Genomic DNA, 16249 nt, shown 5'->3' on the forward strand with positions numbered 1-16249 from the left:
TAGGAAAAAAAAAGATTTAACACTTATTAGTCTTGATATAAGTTCAGCATTTGATTCAGTAAGTTGGGACTACTTGTTTACCTTACTGAAGTACACAAACTTCTCAGATGCATTTGTAAATCTAATTGAGCATCTATATAAAGGAGCATTGGCTTATATTAAGATAGGAACATATGTCTCACAAAAAATACCCATTTTTAAAGGTACAAAACACGGGTGTCCACTCTCTCCACTATTATTAACTTTAATAATGGAGCCTTGGGCCAATCTGATCAGAAATAGTACTGATATAGAGGGATTTGAAATAGATGAAAATACAACATCTAAAATTCAACTCTTTGCAGATGATGTTCTCATTACATCAGCAGGATCTAATTCTTCTATGCAGTCTCTATTTGATAAAATGATGAATTTTAAAAGTATTTCTGGTTTAATATTCAATGAAGAAAAAACTAAAATACTACCTATATATACACGAAAAAATGTTCTCATTAGTGATTTTACTAAATATGTACCCAATTCAGGTCAGATAACTTATCTAGGTATAATATTAACTAAAGATATTAAATCTATTATACATAATAATTATAATACCTGTCTTCTTAATATACAAAATCTTTTCAATACCTGGAATAATATGTTTTTACTATGGAAGAGAGACTTACAATTATTAAAATGATAATATTCCCCAAGATATTATACTTAATACAATCAATAATACTCCCACCTACAAAAATAATTATCAAAAATTAAATGCACTAATGTTAAACTTCCTATGGGCACCTAATAGACCTAGGATTGCATTAAAGAAACATACTAATAGCTGGTCTCAAGGGGTATTTCATTTCCAGACTTTAACTTATATACTATCTCTTCTATTGTAAAAGTTATTACTTTATTAATAGATCAGTCATATGTTGCAAAATGGAAAGATTACTGGGAGCTAATTAGTATTCACTTCATGAAAATCTCCTTAACACATAAAAATATGATAGTAAATAACTCCATGCTATGGTTACTAAAAGAATTTTGTACTTCACCTATTACACCTAAATATATAGTTAGTTACCCATTAAACATTATTATTAGTTATCGTAATTTTATATTCATGCATCCTAAATATAAGGAATGGAATTTTATTATATTCCCTATAATGTATTACTCGAGGTATGCTTTTGTCATCCACTTCTGAAGGAACTCATTTAGCTACAGATAATGATCTAAAGTACTGGTATCAGTTGCTATCTGATAATAAAGTTAAAAATCTAGATTTCTTAAAACAAGAATTTGATCTAAGAGAAACTTGTTGGTTAGAAGTTCAGACCTTTAGACAACATCTCATTGATAAAATTGATCTAATGTCTATAACAGTTAAAGAATCTATCCCAACACTGATTGATTACTTGATATTAAATTGACAACATAAAGTTTCTGATAAAGGTAAGCTTTCATACATACATAAAATTATCAGACAAGAAACTTTTTACAGTGTAGATACCTACTGGAATTATTTCACTTCCATTAATGGTGACCCACCAAATCAACAAGATAAACAATATATATTGGAATCTTCCTATAAAACTACGTCTTCCATTGTCTGGAGACTTTTTACATGGAAATTTTTACATAGATCCTTTTATACACCTTTGATGATGAATAAAATAAATAATAAAGATAATCTATGTAAAAGATGTAATGTAGAAATTAATGCTGACTGGGCTCATACGTTTTATGACTGTATAAAATTGAAAGAATATTGGAAGTCAATTAATGAATTTTTGCAGGCTCTTTTTACAGATAATTTCATTATTTCTAAATCTCTTATATTATTCAACACACCTGTACCTCAAAGTGTTAAAAAGGTTAAGCTTCCCTTGTTATGGTCTATTTTAGCAGTGGCTAGAAAAATAATAACCAGAAATTGGATTTCAGATACACCTCCTTCGTTCAATGAATTTAAAAATGTTATGACTATAGTGTGCCATATAGAATTGATGACAATAAAATCAAGAACTACTAGAAAAACATATTATTATATTGTCTGGGATAATTTACAAAACTTGTTAAAAAAATCTTAACTTCAATAGCATGGTATTTTAGTTTAATTAATTGATCTGATTGTAGTGGATGTCTTTGTAAATACTTTGGTTATTTTGTTGAATGTTATAATCATATCTATTTTAATTACTTGTATAAAATTGTTATGATATTTTTCTTGTATGTTAAAAACAATAAACTTGTTTTAAAAAAAGGGAATGTAGTTCAGGGATTCTGATTCTCACCAAGTTTAACTTCTTCCACTCATAATGGGGGTATACCTGCATTATTATATTTTACTGCCCGCTTAACAGGTGTTACAAAAATAAAGTCTTTAGGGTCATGTTACTATATGGTAGTAAGTATAACATCAGGCATGCTACCTACTACCAGTAATCCTATTAAGAACTAAATTTAAATTAAAAAGATTCACCTTCCATGACTTCTTCAATCCCAAAATAAACTGTGGTATCAGCAGTGCTAGTTTTGGGATACACCCTGCATTCACAGTCATCCCAAACCATTCCAGGACATAAAATGGCTATGGCTTCTGAAGAAGAGTCTTTTTGTGTCTCTGATTTAAAAAACATGCTTCCCTTCACATCTTGGGAACCAAACTGACCTCCTACCATCTACCTAGTACTCATATCTTGTTTTGTCCATATGGCAGTCTGTCAGTGCTTTGTACACAAGTTGATTAATTCTGTCTCACTTATACCCAGACACACTTAGCTTACTATGAGTATTTAGTTTGATAACAGGATGACAAATTCATAATGGATGTCTTGCCTGGCAGCTACTATTTAATCATGGAAAATAAGTTCTACTGCCAACAGAATTTTATAATTGTTTATGATTTAAAATATTTTCTTAGAAGATATGTCACTGCTCTTATCAATATGTTATCTGTTCTGCTTTATTACCTAGTTCATTAGATATATATATAAATCTATAACTTATTCTGTGCAGGTATAAAAGAGTTTATTTATGTGCTTTTTCAGCTAAGTAGGTAAACTGGGTCTATATTATAAAGTCGACCGCTTACTTCATCGAATACCTAAATGTCGACCCGTCATCATCGAATAACATAAACACTGAACTCTCTAAACCGTGAAATTTAAAAAGACAAACTCTCATACTTGTCCCACCCCACCACCCACTACATACTACCTTCACAAAGTAAATAAACCACATACATACACTAACCAAAGCCCTACTAACCCTAAACTAAACCCTACACTAAATCTTACATATACCACCATGTATGCACTTAATCTGCACCCTAACCCTAAGGACAGTAACTATTGCACACTTACCTTAAAAAGCTAATCCCAAACAAACTAAATAATCCACACACATACACTTAACAAAACCCTACACTAACTCTAACATACATTACCATCTATGCACTTACCTTAACCTGCACCCTAACTGTAAGGTCCTTAACTATCACACACTTACCTTATGGAGCTATACCGCAGAAGGCCAACCATGATGATTCACCTTTTCCGCTTTTGCTCTTCTGGACGATAGATGTTTTCGCGGTTCGATGAAGACGGGTCGACGTTTAGGCATTCTGGTAAGTAAGTGGTTGACTTTCTAATATAGACCCGGTAAACTGGTCCTTCATAGATCCTCGAAAAACCCTAAATGCACCAGGACACCAAGGGTAAATGAACAATTTATGAGCACTTTTAGACTAGCCATTTATGCATTCTACTTTTATGATGTGGGAAGAAATTGAACTAGAAGTGGGAGACCGAAGTATCTGAACTAAATGTACAAACTTCACAAAGACAATAATTATAAGTGAAGCCTTAACTCCAGGTGGATAAGGCACTCTGCAACTGTGCAGGTGAGATAGCCAGGCGAATGAAATACCTTATCAGTGTGCAGGTGAGATGGCCAGAAGGATTAGATATCCTACAACTGTCCAAGTGAGATGGCCAGGAGCATGCAGCATCTTGCCACTGTGCAGATGAGATTGCCAGGAATATGAGGTACATTACTGCTGTGAGTATTTCATGGCCAGAAACCAGAGATAGCTGTGCATGATCTAACACCACAAGTAAAGCATGATGCAGCTGGGTAGAAAGGGTGGCTGAGCCACCTGGGAGGGGCACAGGGAAAAAGAAATTAAACAGGAGAGAGGTCTTGTAAGAAGAGTGCAATAGGGATGGGAAAAGTGATGCAACTCAGGGGAAAGACCACAAATAAGGCTTAAGTCATGGAAATGAAGACTGAACTGCAGGTAGAAAGGGCATTTGCATAGAGCAGGAAATGAATGACATGAGAAGCCATCTGAGGAAAGAGAACAGGGTGCTGGTGACTGGAGACTCACTCATCCATGGAGATAAGAATTATGTCAAATGAGGAAAAATAAAACAGGCTACAGTGACCCCATCTCTTGGGTTAAACTTAGTAAAATAAGAGAGGAGGTATCCAAGATAATTAACAAGGAAAAGGGATAGGCAGGGGTTGTAGAACATGCATGCTTCAGTGACTTGTCAGCGTTATGATGTGTTTTCTCAGGACCTAATTCAATGAGATGCAATAAATCAAGCTGGACTAATGATCAGATTCCAAATGAGAAAAGTATTTTCTTTCATACCCTTCATGCAAGGAGTTTTGCCTCCAACAAACTCTTAGTTAATATAAGCAACTCCAAAGCTGCACATCCACAAGATAGGTTATGCATTCTCTGCCTTCAAGCCTGTTCTCTGAATCTGGCTGACTTTATCAAGTTTCTGTGAACCATGATACATTAAAAAAGAAAAATACCCCTGTCAGAGGATAGAGATGGGGATATACTAAATATGGTTAGGAAAATGGCATACATATGCCACGATAGGGGTTGGCGATAACATTCTTAAAACTGTATCTTTCCGTAGCAGTCAGTCTGCTGCAGAAAGAGAGGATTAAGGGGTATAATGCCTGACCATTTTAGTGCATAAAAGGGTAGGAGACTAATAGGAAAATTATTTGATACCTGGTAAAGCCACCAGCTACATGGAAGTGCAGGCTTTATTCTGGTACAGAATGATAGTGCTTCTTAGGGCTGAGTTGAAAAAAATCAAAATCATTTGGAGAGGCAAAAGAAGATATAAGTATTAAAAAATAAACACAATGAAATTCTAACACATAAAACTAGTTTAGCTTTGGAAAAACTAAAAATTAATACTTTGGCCACTTCTCCCAAATATCTGCATAATTTATCCACAATAATCAAAAGACAATCAAAAGCTAATAACATTAAAAGTATCTTCCATAAAAAGAAAGGGAAAAATGTCTCGGATATAGCAGACATTCTTGATGCCTATAGAAATCACTATATGGAACATTTCCAAAAAGAAAATATACATATATATCAATTAAATCTAGATGAAAAATGTTCTAATGTAAAAAAATTCCAGAACAATTAAAACTAGATCTGCAAGCACCCATATCCTACAAAGAAATTACAGATACAATAAAAGAGGGTAAAAATAATAAAGCTCCAGGTATAGATAGCATAATTATGGAAATATATAAACTTTTTCCTTCAAAGATACTATCCCGCTTCCATAAAACTCTATTAGAAATTCAGTCACAAGCTTTAATACCACCATCTTGGAGATATTCCTTAATCACACCAATCCTAAAGGAAACAAATCCCCAAATCTCTGTACCTCATATAGACCTATATCATTATTAAATAATGACTAGAAGATATTTATGGCAATATTAACTAACAGAATGAAAATACCACTATCCAAAACAATAAATAATGATCAAACTGGATTTATATATCATAGACACACACATGACAATATTAAAAAGGTGATTTCTCTTATAGATTATGTTAATAAAGAAACAAGCATAATTGGCTTAGATATAGAGAAAGCCTTTAATTCTCTAAATTGGGAATATTGATTCAAAATCCTAATGCTATTTGAATTTCTTGTGTCCTTTGTTCATCTCCTAAAGAATATATATATATATATATATATATATATATATATATATATATATATATATATACACACACACACACACACAGGATTAAATACAAATCCACATTTTGGGAAGAATGTTAGGGAATCTAATGAAATTAAATTTGAACACACCTGCATTTTACAGTATAGCCCCCTATATCAACAAGTTAAAGATGTATTGTATAAAAATTGGAGCATATTTAAAGTTAACTGTGATAAATACCAAGTTTTGGGTGTGAAATCAATGTTTACTATAAAAATTGGGTTTAATGTGAAAAGGATTTTAGAAAGTTGATCAAAATGTTTTGCAGCAGATGTAACTATTAACAATGGTACTAGACGTTGTGGGAGATGTAAATATTGTCCTTATGTTTCACAGGATATCAAGATTAGTTTGAAAAATCAGAACAACAGTATAGTTTACCCTAGGAGAGGTAATTGTTTTTTTAGCAAGTTAGTTTATATTGCTACGTGTGACACTTGTACTTCCTACTATATAGGGAAGACTGAGAGACTTCTTAAAACAAGAATTATGTGCACTTGTACGATATAAAAAATAAAAAAGTTACAAATGCTTTGTATAAACATAATACAATATGCAATAATTATATAGGTTTTCATTTTGTCATTTTAGATTTAGTTCATTTGGAAGACAGAGGTGGAGACTGGCAAAATACATTACTGAAAAAAGAATTGATGTGGCAACTTAGACTTGCAGCAAACTGTCCCCCTGGCTTAAATGAACATTTGAATTTGGCGCCTATCTTAAAGGAAAGGTCAGAACAAGTTTAAGTAAAAGATGAACAGCATAATTTGTATATACACAATTTTTATTTTGGAGTTTATGCTCTTTCTTTTTATGTATTACACAATTATAATGTTTTAAGACATATGGAATTGTATTGTTTTTTATTCTTGGTGTTACAAATTAACTTCTAGCATTTTAAATCTTAATTAGGTTATTGGGTGTGTTAATTTTGAAAATATTGAACCAATCATTGACTAGTAGTTTTTATATTAAAGCAGTTTTTCAGTTTTTGTGTTTAATTCAGAAGAAGTCAAGTTTTAACTGACAAAAGCACTTAATTCTGTTTTTTTTTAATAAAGAAGGTATTGGACTCACAACATAGTGCTTTCATTTGGGTTCATACTTATAAATAAGTGTATACATTAAGATCTGTTATAGTGTCAGGCTAATGTAAATAGTGTACATCGTTATTTAAGATGTTATGTATAAATATTATGGAATTAATTGAAATGTATTTGAAAAATAAAAAAAAATGGAGGGGATAAAAGAGGAGAACATTTGAAGTTGGTAGCATGACTCAGGCTGTTACTGATCAAAGGCAGATTGATGAGAAATGTATGCTTAGAAATGATGCAGGTGATACAAACATTGAGATTAATAAAACTAATGATGATGAAGAGTATTCTTTTGACTGGATTAGTCCCACTGGACAAGTGACCTGTTTTGCTGCAGAGACCCATGGTCAGGGTACCAAGGAACTTCTCCAACATTTTTTGATAAGTGTAGTAGGATCTTTAATACCAACCTGAGCTACGACCAACTCAGCCAAAAGGGATGTCAGTTTAACATCCCAGATGGAAAGAGGCACACTCAGGAGTGCAACCCCCCCCCCCCCCGGTATGCTGTACTGCAGTGAAAGCATTGCGCAATGAATCTAAATACCTAGTGTAGGAGTAGAACTCATAGCTTTCTGATTTTCCACACCAAGTTGAGTCACAACCTACTGAGCTGCTAACAGAAGTGTCAGAATCTACTGATCAAGACAGCAATGATATATTAGCAATTGGAGATTCACTTACTAAAGGAACAGATTTTCAAATTTGCAGAGGATAATGATCATCAAAAGATATTATGCCTGTGAGGAGCAAGGATAGAGGATGTGAGTAGGAGCATAGGACACCTCAATTGAATGAAGTGTGGAGATGTTTTTATTCATGTTAAGTCAAATTATCTCATTTTTAAGGACTCACTAACTATTAGTACTGAGCTTAAGCCCTCTAAGATAATATAACTTTTAAAGGTTTTAGGACTTACTTTTTATAAATCCTACATAGAAATGAGAGTCGGGTGAGTCCAAATGAAGATTTTTGAACTAAATACCTTCGTGAAAAATATGTCCCATTTCAAAAAGTGGGAGTATATAGAACATCCAAGTCTATTTAAACAGGTTGGAGTCCACTTCTCAAAACAGGGAAAGAGGCTTTTTATAGCAGTCATATTACAATATTTGATTAATACAATGCAGTATTTTTGCCAAGTCAGAAATTTTAACAGTTCATGGCACCAGTTGCTTTATCTGTGCTGGTTGTTAATGCAAGGAGCATCAGTGATAACATTTTTGTCCCTTTAATTGGGAAATTTACTGTGTTCACATAAAATCAACATTGTTATTGTTTGTAAAACTAAGTTGAAGAACAATGATTGAAAACCAATTTTATCAGGGCACAAATATTTTTACTGTGATAGACATTGTTACAAAATTTCAGGCAAAGGTGTCATGATAGGGATTGAACATTGTTGAGACATGTGATTATTACATTTTTGATGATATCAAGACTATAGTTTGTGTAACTATGACAGTAAAGACAACCCTAGAACAGATTAGAATTGTTGGAATGTATTAACAACCCAAGACAACTGTTGATGACCTAGAGAAATTTATAAATTTCTTGTGTGAAACAAGGGAAGAAAAAATGATAATAGCTGAAGACATAAATCTACCAAAGAGAGACTGAAGTAATACTGAGTCTGCAACATTAGTAAGGAACTTATTGACAAGCATATGTACAAGAACAATGATTGTAAACAACCCCACCAGAACAGACATACTGAACATTGTTTGTGTTCCTAAGGAGATGATTTTTACTTAATGTCAAGTTTTGCCACCTTTATTGTACAATGATCATGGAGTTATAATGGCTAGAATATGGCTAGATAATTCTGTCAAAGAAAGTAAAAATAAATGCACAGAAAGTTAATAGCAGACTGCATAGAAGCAAAACACTCACTATGTAAAACTAATTGGAGTGATGCAGTGATGCATTCATTGCAAAGGCAGCAGGAGGAATGTTATAAGTTTTAAAAGGTAAATTCCTAATATGTAAAAAAAAAAAAAAAAATGATTAGCATTAAGATCTGGGCTCACAAAGTCAGGAGGATATATTTACAAAAGAAGAAGTTACTTAACTGAGGTGAGGGATAAATAATATAAGAAACAGAAATTAAGTTAAACAATTAAGCAATAACCGATGACTTGGTTTGGTATATTGAAGATTTACCCACAGTTGGCGTGGTTTAATCATGAGGGCAAAGCCTGAGTGATTAAATAAAGCCAACCGTGGGTAAATTTCAATATACCACAATCACGGAGTCAGTTATTGGTATTATACAATCTCATTATTTAAGAAAAATAAATACTTTTCTTAAATAATGTCTTTATATAATGGCACATTACTGTTCTTCCACCGGTGGTGGTATACTGCTTCCTTGTGTTGATGTACTGCGTATGCATATGGGACTTGCATTCCTACACATACCCAGTACATCAATGCTTTGAAATGGAAGCAACGGAGAAAAGAAAGTCTCCATTGCTTCATTTTCATTTCTTTTATTTATTAAAAAAAAAGGTTTTGGACACTTTATACCAATGGAAAAAAGTCCGGGCGACTGGACCTCTTTCTGTTGGTATTTGTGGGATTTACAATGGGCACGCTGGCCAATCAGCGAGCATGTTTTGGAATATTAATGGGGGGGGTAATTGTACAATAGGTGGTAATCATAGAGGGTGGCCTGCATTAGTATTATTAATCTGCAAAGAGTGATGCTACATACTTGTGGAAATAAGGTCAGAGGAGGTCCTTCCTGACTATTGAAATTTACAGGTGTTTCGATAAACACACCTCCCTACAGCAAATCCATAAACTACTTAAGGGATAAGCATTAATGGTAAAATCTCTACATGGATAAGGCACCTTATATATTAGAGTAGTACTATGATTCGTAGAGATAGATACAAAAGGACCTCATCTGCATGAAAAATGCATACAGAACACTGAATTTACATGATTTATTTAAGAGGACCATATTACCTGGGGATTCCTCAAGTTAGGTACAAATTAATTAGAAAACCATTTGACTTTTTAAATGAAGCAAAAAATACAAATATGGGAAATTAATATGGAATAGTTCAAACAGAGTTGAGTTCACTTTAATAAATGTTTTATTCATATGATGGGAATATTACTACAGTACTGGAAAGTCAGTCTTTGTGAATGGAGAATCATTACAGTAGCAGCAGAAATAATTAGTGATTACTGAGAAAATAATTTTTACTTTGGTGTCATTTAGTGATTGAGCATACATGGTCGAAGTACTGAATATTGAAGTGGCAAGAATGCTTTGTTGGCTGCACATGATATGTGTTTACTGGGTGGTTACCATGTATAGGGGCTAATGAAAGGATGGATTTGTTAACAAAATGTCTTCATCTGGCTGGGCACATGTATATAATGATGGTTGTGTCACATAATTGTTTTTTCTGAGGATGGCAGATGTTGACTGATTTCTGAAAGTTATAGAACTATAGCCTGTTAAAAAATATTTATAAGGTCTACAAAATTAGAAATTATGAAATCATTGTTTGTAAGTTACATTACATGCAAACTAGAGTATAGAGTGATAATATGGAAACCATATAAGAAATCTAGCATGAGTAAATTGGAAAGAGTACAGCAGAAACATACTAAGGGCATCCATGGATGTAAACATTTGTTATTATGAAAGATTAAAATATCTGAAGTTGCACAGTATCTCATATAGTTATTTAAGAGAAGACTTTAGCCCAGTATTCTGTGCAGTAAGCGACAACTACCTCTGGAAGTGTTTGGCATTACCAAAGTTTAGACGAGAAGCATCAGACAACCTGTGTAGGAGACTGATTATGTAGGAATGGGAAATATACTAACTGGGTCTCAGAGAGAGTAGCTGATGCCTTGAGTAGATTTCCAATTTTTATTTATTAAGCAACACTAGTTTAGATACTTTTTAAAACAACTTGATCATTTATTATTGGGATAACTGTTTTCACATATACTGAGGGGCTTGAAGGTCATCACTTCCTGTGCCTGAAATATCTGTATGAAAGTATTTATGTATACTGAAAAAAAATAAATAAAAAGGAAGTTGTAATTTTGGTAGGCAAGAGAGGCATTTGTAGAGCGATTCATCCATATTTTTTCTGTGCCTTGAAATGATCCTTTTGACATTGTCCCCTTCATATCTGTTCAAAAGCTTAGGTTAACTTGTTTCCATCTCTTTTTGGTAGTGTTGGCACTGGAGTAATAATTAGAACATCTGCTTTCACAAAATAAATGTTAAATAGTGTATGTGGATGGCACTGAAGCTATTCTGAGGAGCAGTAATAACTGCAAAATATGTACCAGTCTAATGAAATGTAGCTTTTTGACTTTACTGCATGGCAAAATACATGGGTGTTATTTTATATCTATGAGCCATTAGGAAAAAGCGTTTTAATTTTATTCAAGTAATTAACATGTCATTCAGGAATTCTTAAAAATGAAGTCTTTAATAGTCATACATAATTTATTAATTATTTCCTTTGATTACATGTATAAAATACATACTACCAGCAAGAATACAAAATCTACAAATTGCAGATCTGATCAATTTAACCTCAGATTTATTTCATTACATTGTATCAGTAGCTGTCAGCAAGAATTTATAGTCCAGGGATTGTGATTCCAGTCATTGTTGCCACAGGTTAATGGTATTATTGTGTCTCAGACTAGCATGCACACAGTGCTGTAATATGTTAGAAAATGCATTTATTAAAACAATTGTATCTTTCATTACCTTTCTAACAAGGCCATTACTAAAACTGGAAATGCAATTATCTCATATGCCCTAATTATAACAAAAAGCCAAAGTATTACAAAATTATATATTAAACTATTTAAATGATATTTTAATAAACCTATAAAAGCCAAGGCATCAAGGATTAAAACCCCTGAACTTCATAGATTAGTATTAAGCTAATTACCATTGTGGACCATTTAAAGGCGAGCCAATTACCCCATGTGAGAATCAAACCCTGCACTTTTGTCTTTAAGGTAAGTACCTTAACCATTCAGCCATCCTCCCATCCCTTGGATTAAGTGTTTCATTTCTGATGACTGAATCTGGACCCACCATTCTTAAAGTATTGGAATGAAGTAGTAAGTGACTAAATGATATACAGACTGATACAGTTAACCCATGCTAACAGGTGAAACAATTTATTGGGTATTTAGTATGTATACTTGTAAGTTGTATTGTAACCAAGCTGTCACTTATGCCACCTTTTAATATAATTTTCTACTAGAGTTTCATGATTTCAACCTTTCTTTTTTTACTTTATATATCTACCCATACCTCTCAACCTCTTAGCACAAAAAATCTGGACAAAGCCTCACAGGATGGGGGGACAAAGGCCCAAAAATAGGGAAGTATTTTAAATATTGCTCTTATAAACTTAGAAAGCTGCTGGAATAACATAATTTGCCTTAACATGCATTTTTCTCAATGATGTAAAGTCTGAAACACAAATGTATAGCATTATGTAGTGACTTCAGTCTTCAGATCATTATAATGGTTTGCCAGAAAATCACAAATTTTATGAGGGACAGACCAAAAATATGTGGCAAAATTCTGGACATTCTGTGAAAATCTGTACAGTTGAGAGTTATGTACCCACCATAAGGGTACTAAGTAAGTATTTAAAAACCTAGTACAAGAAATGTTCTGGCTTCCACTGAGCAGAGTTCCTAGAATCTTATATTTTATAACCCGGGAAGAAGCTGAGTACATTATGTGGTTAATAATCTTTTGAACTATAACATTTTATAGCAGTAATTTTATCATTCCGTCACATGAATATGTCTCCAATGTCATACAGTTCTGTAAGCTTTGAAATGATATTCTTTTCATTGCAATGGAGTAAAGAAATAAGATGTCACTCTGTATTACAAGAGAGGTTTGCTCTGTAAAAAGGACATTAAAGATGAAAAGTTTGAAAAGCTGAATTATGTTTCAACTGTGAAGCTGCTAAATTTATTTATACATGCTGTCTTAAGCAGCCACATTATCACTTGAAAAATCTTAGGACAAGTTGTAAATGCTGTGAAGGAGCATCTTTACCCTAGGGTAAGCATTTTTACCCAGACATTACTGCAATATTGAATGAGATTAATTCATAACGATAGAAGCTTGTCAGGTTCCATACTTGCTTCTATGGCCCGAAGATGAAAAACTATATGTTTTATCCTCACATCACGCAAATGGATTCATATTCCATTACTGACGCTGCAGTTTTGAAAGTACTGTTCTTCTGAAGAGACATTAAAAAAGGTCCATGTGCATGAGCTGGTGTTAGATTAAGCAAGTACTAAAAAGCCAAACCTCCAAAAAGGAGGGTTTCTCCAGTGTTCTTGACAGATTTCCATCAGTCAGTATGAACATAGGACCAAAGGTCCCCATTCCCAGGAATGTAAGTTAAATTAGGTGTGTAAGATAAACAAATTAAATCCTTAAATAAATTATGCATGCACAGACACACACACACACACACACACACACACACACACACACACACACACACACACACACACACACGTATTATCCAATTTGGCCATGGGAATAAACATTATGATAGTTTTAGTCTGTACTCTTTTTGATACAATGAGTTTGGTACATATTTATGCATGGCACTGCCCAGCTACAAAGTGTTAGCACATACTTTATGTTCAACTATTTTTAGTGAAGAACTTTTCTTAATGATTAGCATCCAAATATATTTATTATTTTTAGAAGAAAACTTAATGATGGACTGCAGATTTTGGACTTTGGAATCATGTACATGGATTATGACACATTTGTACTCATAAGGAAATCTTTTTGGAAGTTTAAGTAAACTTGCTTGTCAAACATAATTCTTAAGTGGTCATTTTAACTGAATAAATTAATGATTCAATGAAACATACTTAAATTGTGCTTTATTTACTCATTAGTCTAGCTTTTCAATGCCTCTGTAACTGTGTATGTGCACACAAGCATGCATGTGTATGTGGTCTGCTTGAGTGTGTGTGAGTGTGTGTGTGTGTGTGTGTGTGTGTGTGTGTGTGTGTGTGTGTGTGTGTGTGTGGAGAAAGGAGGGAGAGAGAATTATCATTGGGTTATTGATTGGAACCAGCTTATGAGTTTGACTCACGGACATCAAGAAATCAACTTGACAGCAGAGTGAAGACAAACTCAAAAGAAGAATCTTACTGCCAGAAAATATTGAAGGTAACAATATTACTTCTTTTTTAACAACATGGCTCCCTAAAACTTTAGATTTACCAGAAGCATTCTCTTTTGGTATCGAAAGAGCACATAGAGCTATAGCTAATACTAACTCTAACAAAAACTATCCTAGATCAGTTATAGCTAGATTTCTATCATCTTTTGATAAAGAGATGGTTCTTAAATCTGCTTGGGCTAAAGCTCCTGTTAAGATTAATGAGACAACTGTGCATTTTGACAATGACTATTCTTCCATGGTAATAGCTAAAAGAAAAGTTTTTCTGCCACTAATAAGGGAGCTTAAAAAAGCACAGTTTAAAACATACCTTCTGTTTCCTGCCAAGCTTAAAATCTTCCTTCCTGATGGTCCTAAAATTTTCGATGACTTAGACTCTGCTTTACTGTTTATCAAAAAATAAGATTTTGGAAAAATAGAAGAAATGGAATGGGCTAGTCCTTCGTTAAAGAGACTGGCAACTGAAACTTCGTGGAAGACTTCAGAGAAGAAGAAGAGACTAAAAAACAAATGATTTGTACTATGTTTTTTTTCTCTCATCATTTTATTTTATTATTAATCTTTTTAAATATAGTTTCTGCATTTCCAAGAAGCAACAAATATTTTGAAAAAGATTTAATCAAAGTTATTCTCTGTGTGCAAAGAAATGTTTTGTTTCATAACTAGTCAAAATATCTGGAGATTTAATGGCAAGTTGTGATTCAACTTGTTTCTCTTTCTGAAAAGAAGAAATAAGGTCAGTAATTTGATACATTTTTTTTTCTTTCTTTATCTTTTTCTTCTTTTCTTTGTTTAAACAATGACATTCTATTTAGATTATGTAATGGGTAAAGGGTGGGGGAGGGCAGGGAGAGAAGAGTAATGAAAATATGATTAATAGAATAATAACATATTTATTCCTTGTAAAAAGTTTATATGTTCTTCAAATGCTATTCCTAATTATACTTTCTTTTTTTTTTTTTTCAAAACAGGTTTATTGTTTTAACATATAAGAGAAATATCATAACAATTTTATACAAGTAATTAAAAATAGGTATTATTATAATATTCAACAAAACAACTAAAGTATTTAGAAAGACATCCACTACAATCAGATCAATTAATTAAACTAAAATACCATGCAATTGAAATTAAAATTTTTTTAACAAATTTTGTAAATTATCCCATACAATAAAATAAGATGTTTTTCTATTTGTTCTAGTCCTAATTGTGTTTATTTCCATATGGCACACTATATTCATAACATTTTTAAATTCATTGAACGAAGGAGGTGTATCTGAAATCCGATTTCTAGTTATTATTTTCCTAGCCACTGCTAGAATAGACCATAACAAGGGAAGCTTAACCTTTTTAACACTTTGAGGTACAGGTGTGTTGAATACTATAAGAAATTTAGAAATAATGAAATTATCTGTAAAAAGAGCCTGCAAAAATTCATTAATTGACTTCCAGTATTCTTTCAATTTTATACAGTCATAAAACATATGAGCCCAGTCAGCATTAATTTCTACATTACATCTCTTACATAAATTATCTTTATTATTTATTTTATTCATCATCAAAGGTGTATAAAAAGATCTATGTAAAAATTTCCATGTATAAAGTCTCCAGACAATGGAAGACGTAGTTCTATAAGCAGATTCCAATATATATTGTTTATCTTGTTGATTTGGTGGGTCCCCATGAATAGAAGTGAAATAATTCCAGTATGAATCTACACTGTAAAAAGTTTCTTGTCTGATAACTTTATGTATGTATGAAAGTTTACCTTTATCAGAAACTTTATGTTGTAAATTTAATATCAAGTAATCAATCAGTGTTGGAATAGATTCTTTAACAGTTATAGACATTAAATCT

General features: G+C 32.6%; 1 protein-coding gene across 11 annotated transcripts in view; it reads left to right on the forward strand.

Annotated features, from left to right (window-relative positions):
- Nucleotides 1-16249, forward strand: part of MGAT4C (MGAT4 family member C) — a 3121932-nt gene that overhangs the window by 2127024 nt on the left and 978659 nt on the right. For 9 of the 11 annotated variants that reach the window (XM_044088415.1, XM_044088414.1, XM_044088413.1 and 6 more), the window contains one exon: nt 6646-6787. The exons of the other annotated variants lie outside the window; for them this stretch is intronic. The gene's annotated coding sequence lies outside the window, so the exon portion shown is untranslated. The remainder of the gene's footprint in view (nt 1-6645; nt 6788-16249) is intronic. 11 annotated transcript variants of the gene reach the window in all.

Source organism: Protopterus annectens, chromosome 11.part0, assembly GCF_019279795.1.
Source record: "Protopterus annectens isolate FY-2018-M chromosome 11.part0, PAN1.0, whole genome shotgun sequence".
In the NCBI taxonomy this organism is placed as follows: domain Eukaryota; kingdom Metazoa; phylum Chordata; order Ceratodontiformes; family Protopteridae; genus Protopterus; species Protopterus annectens.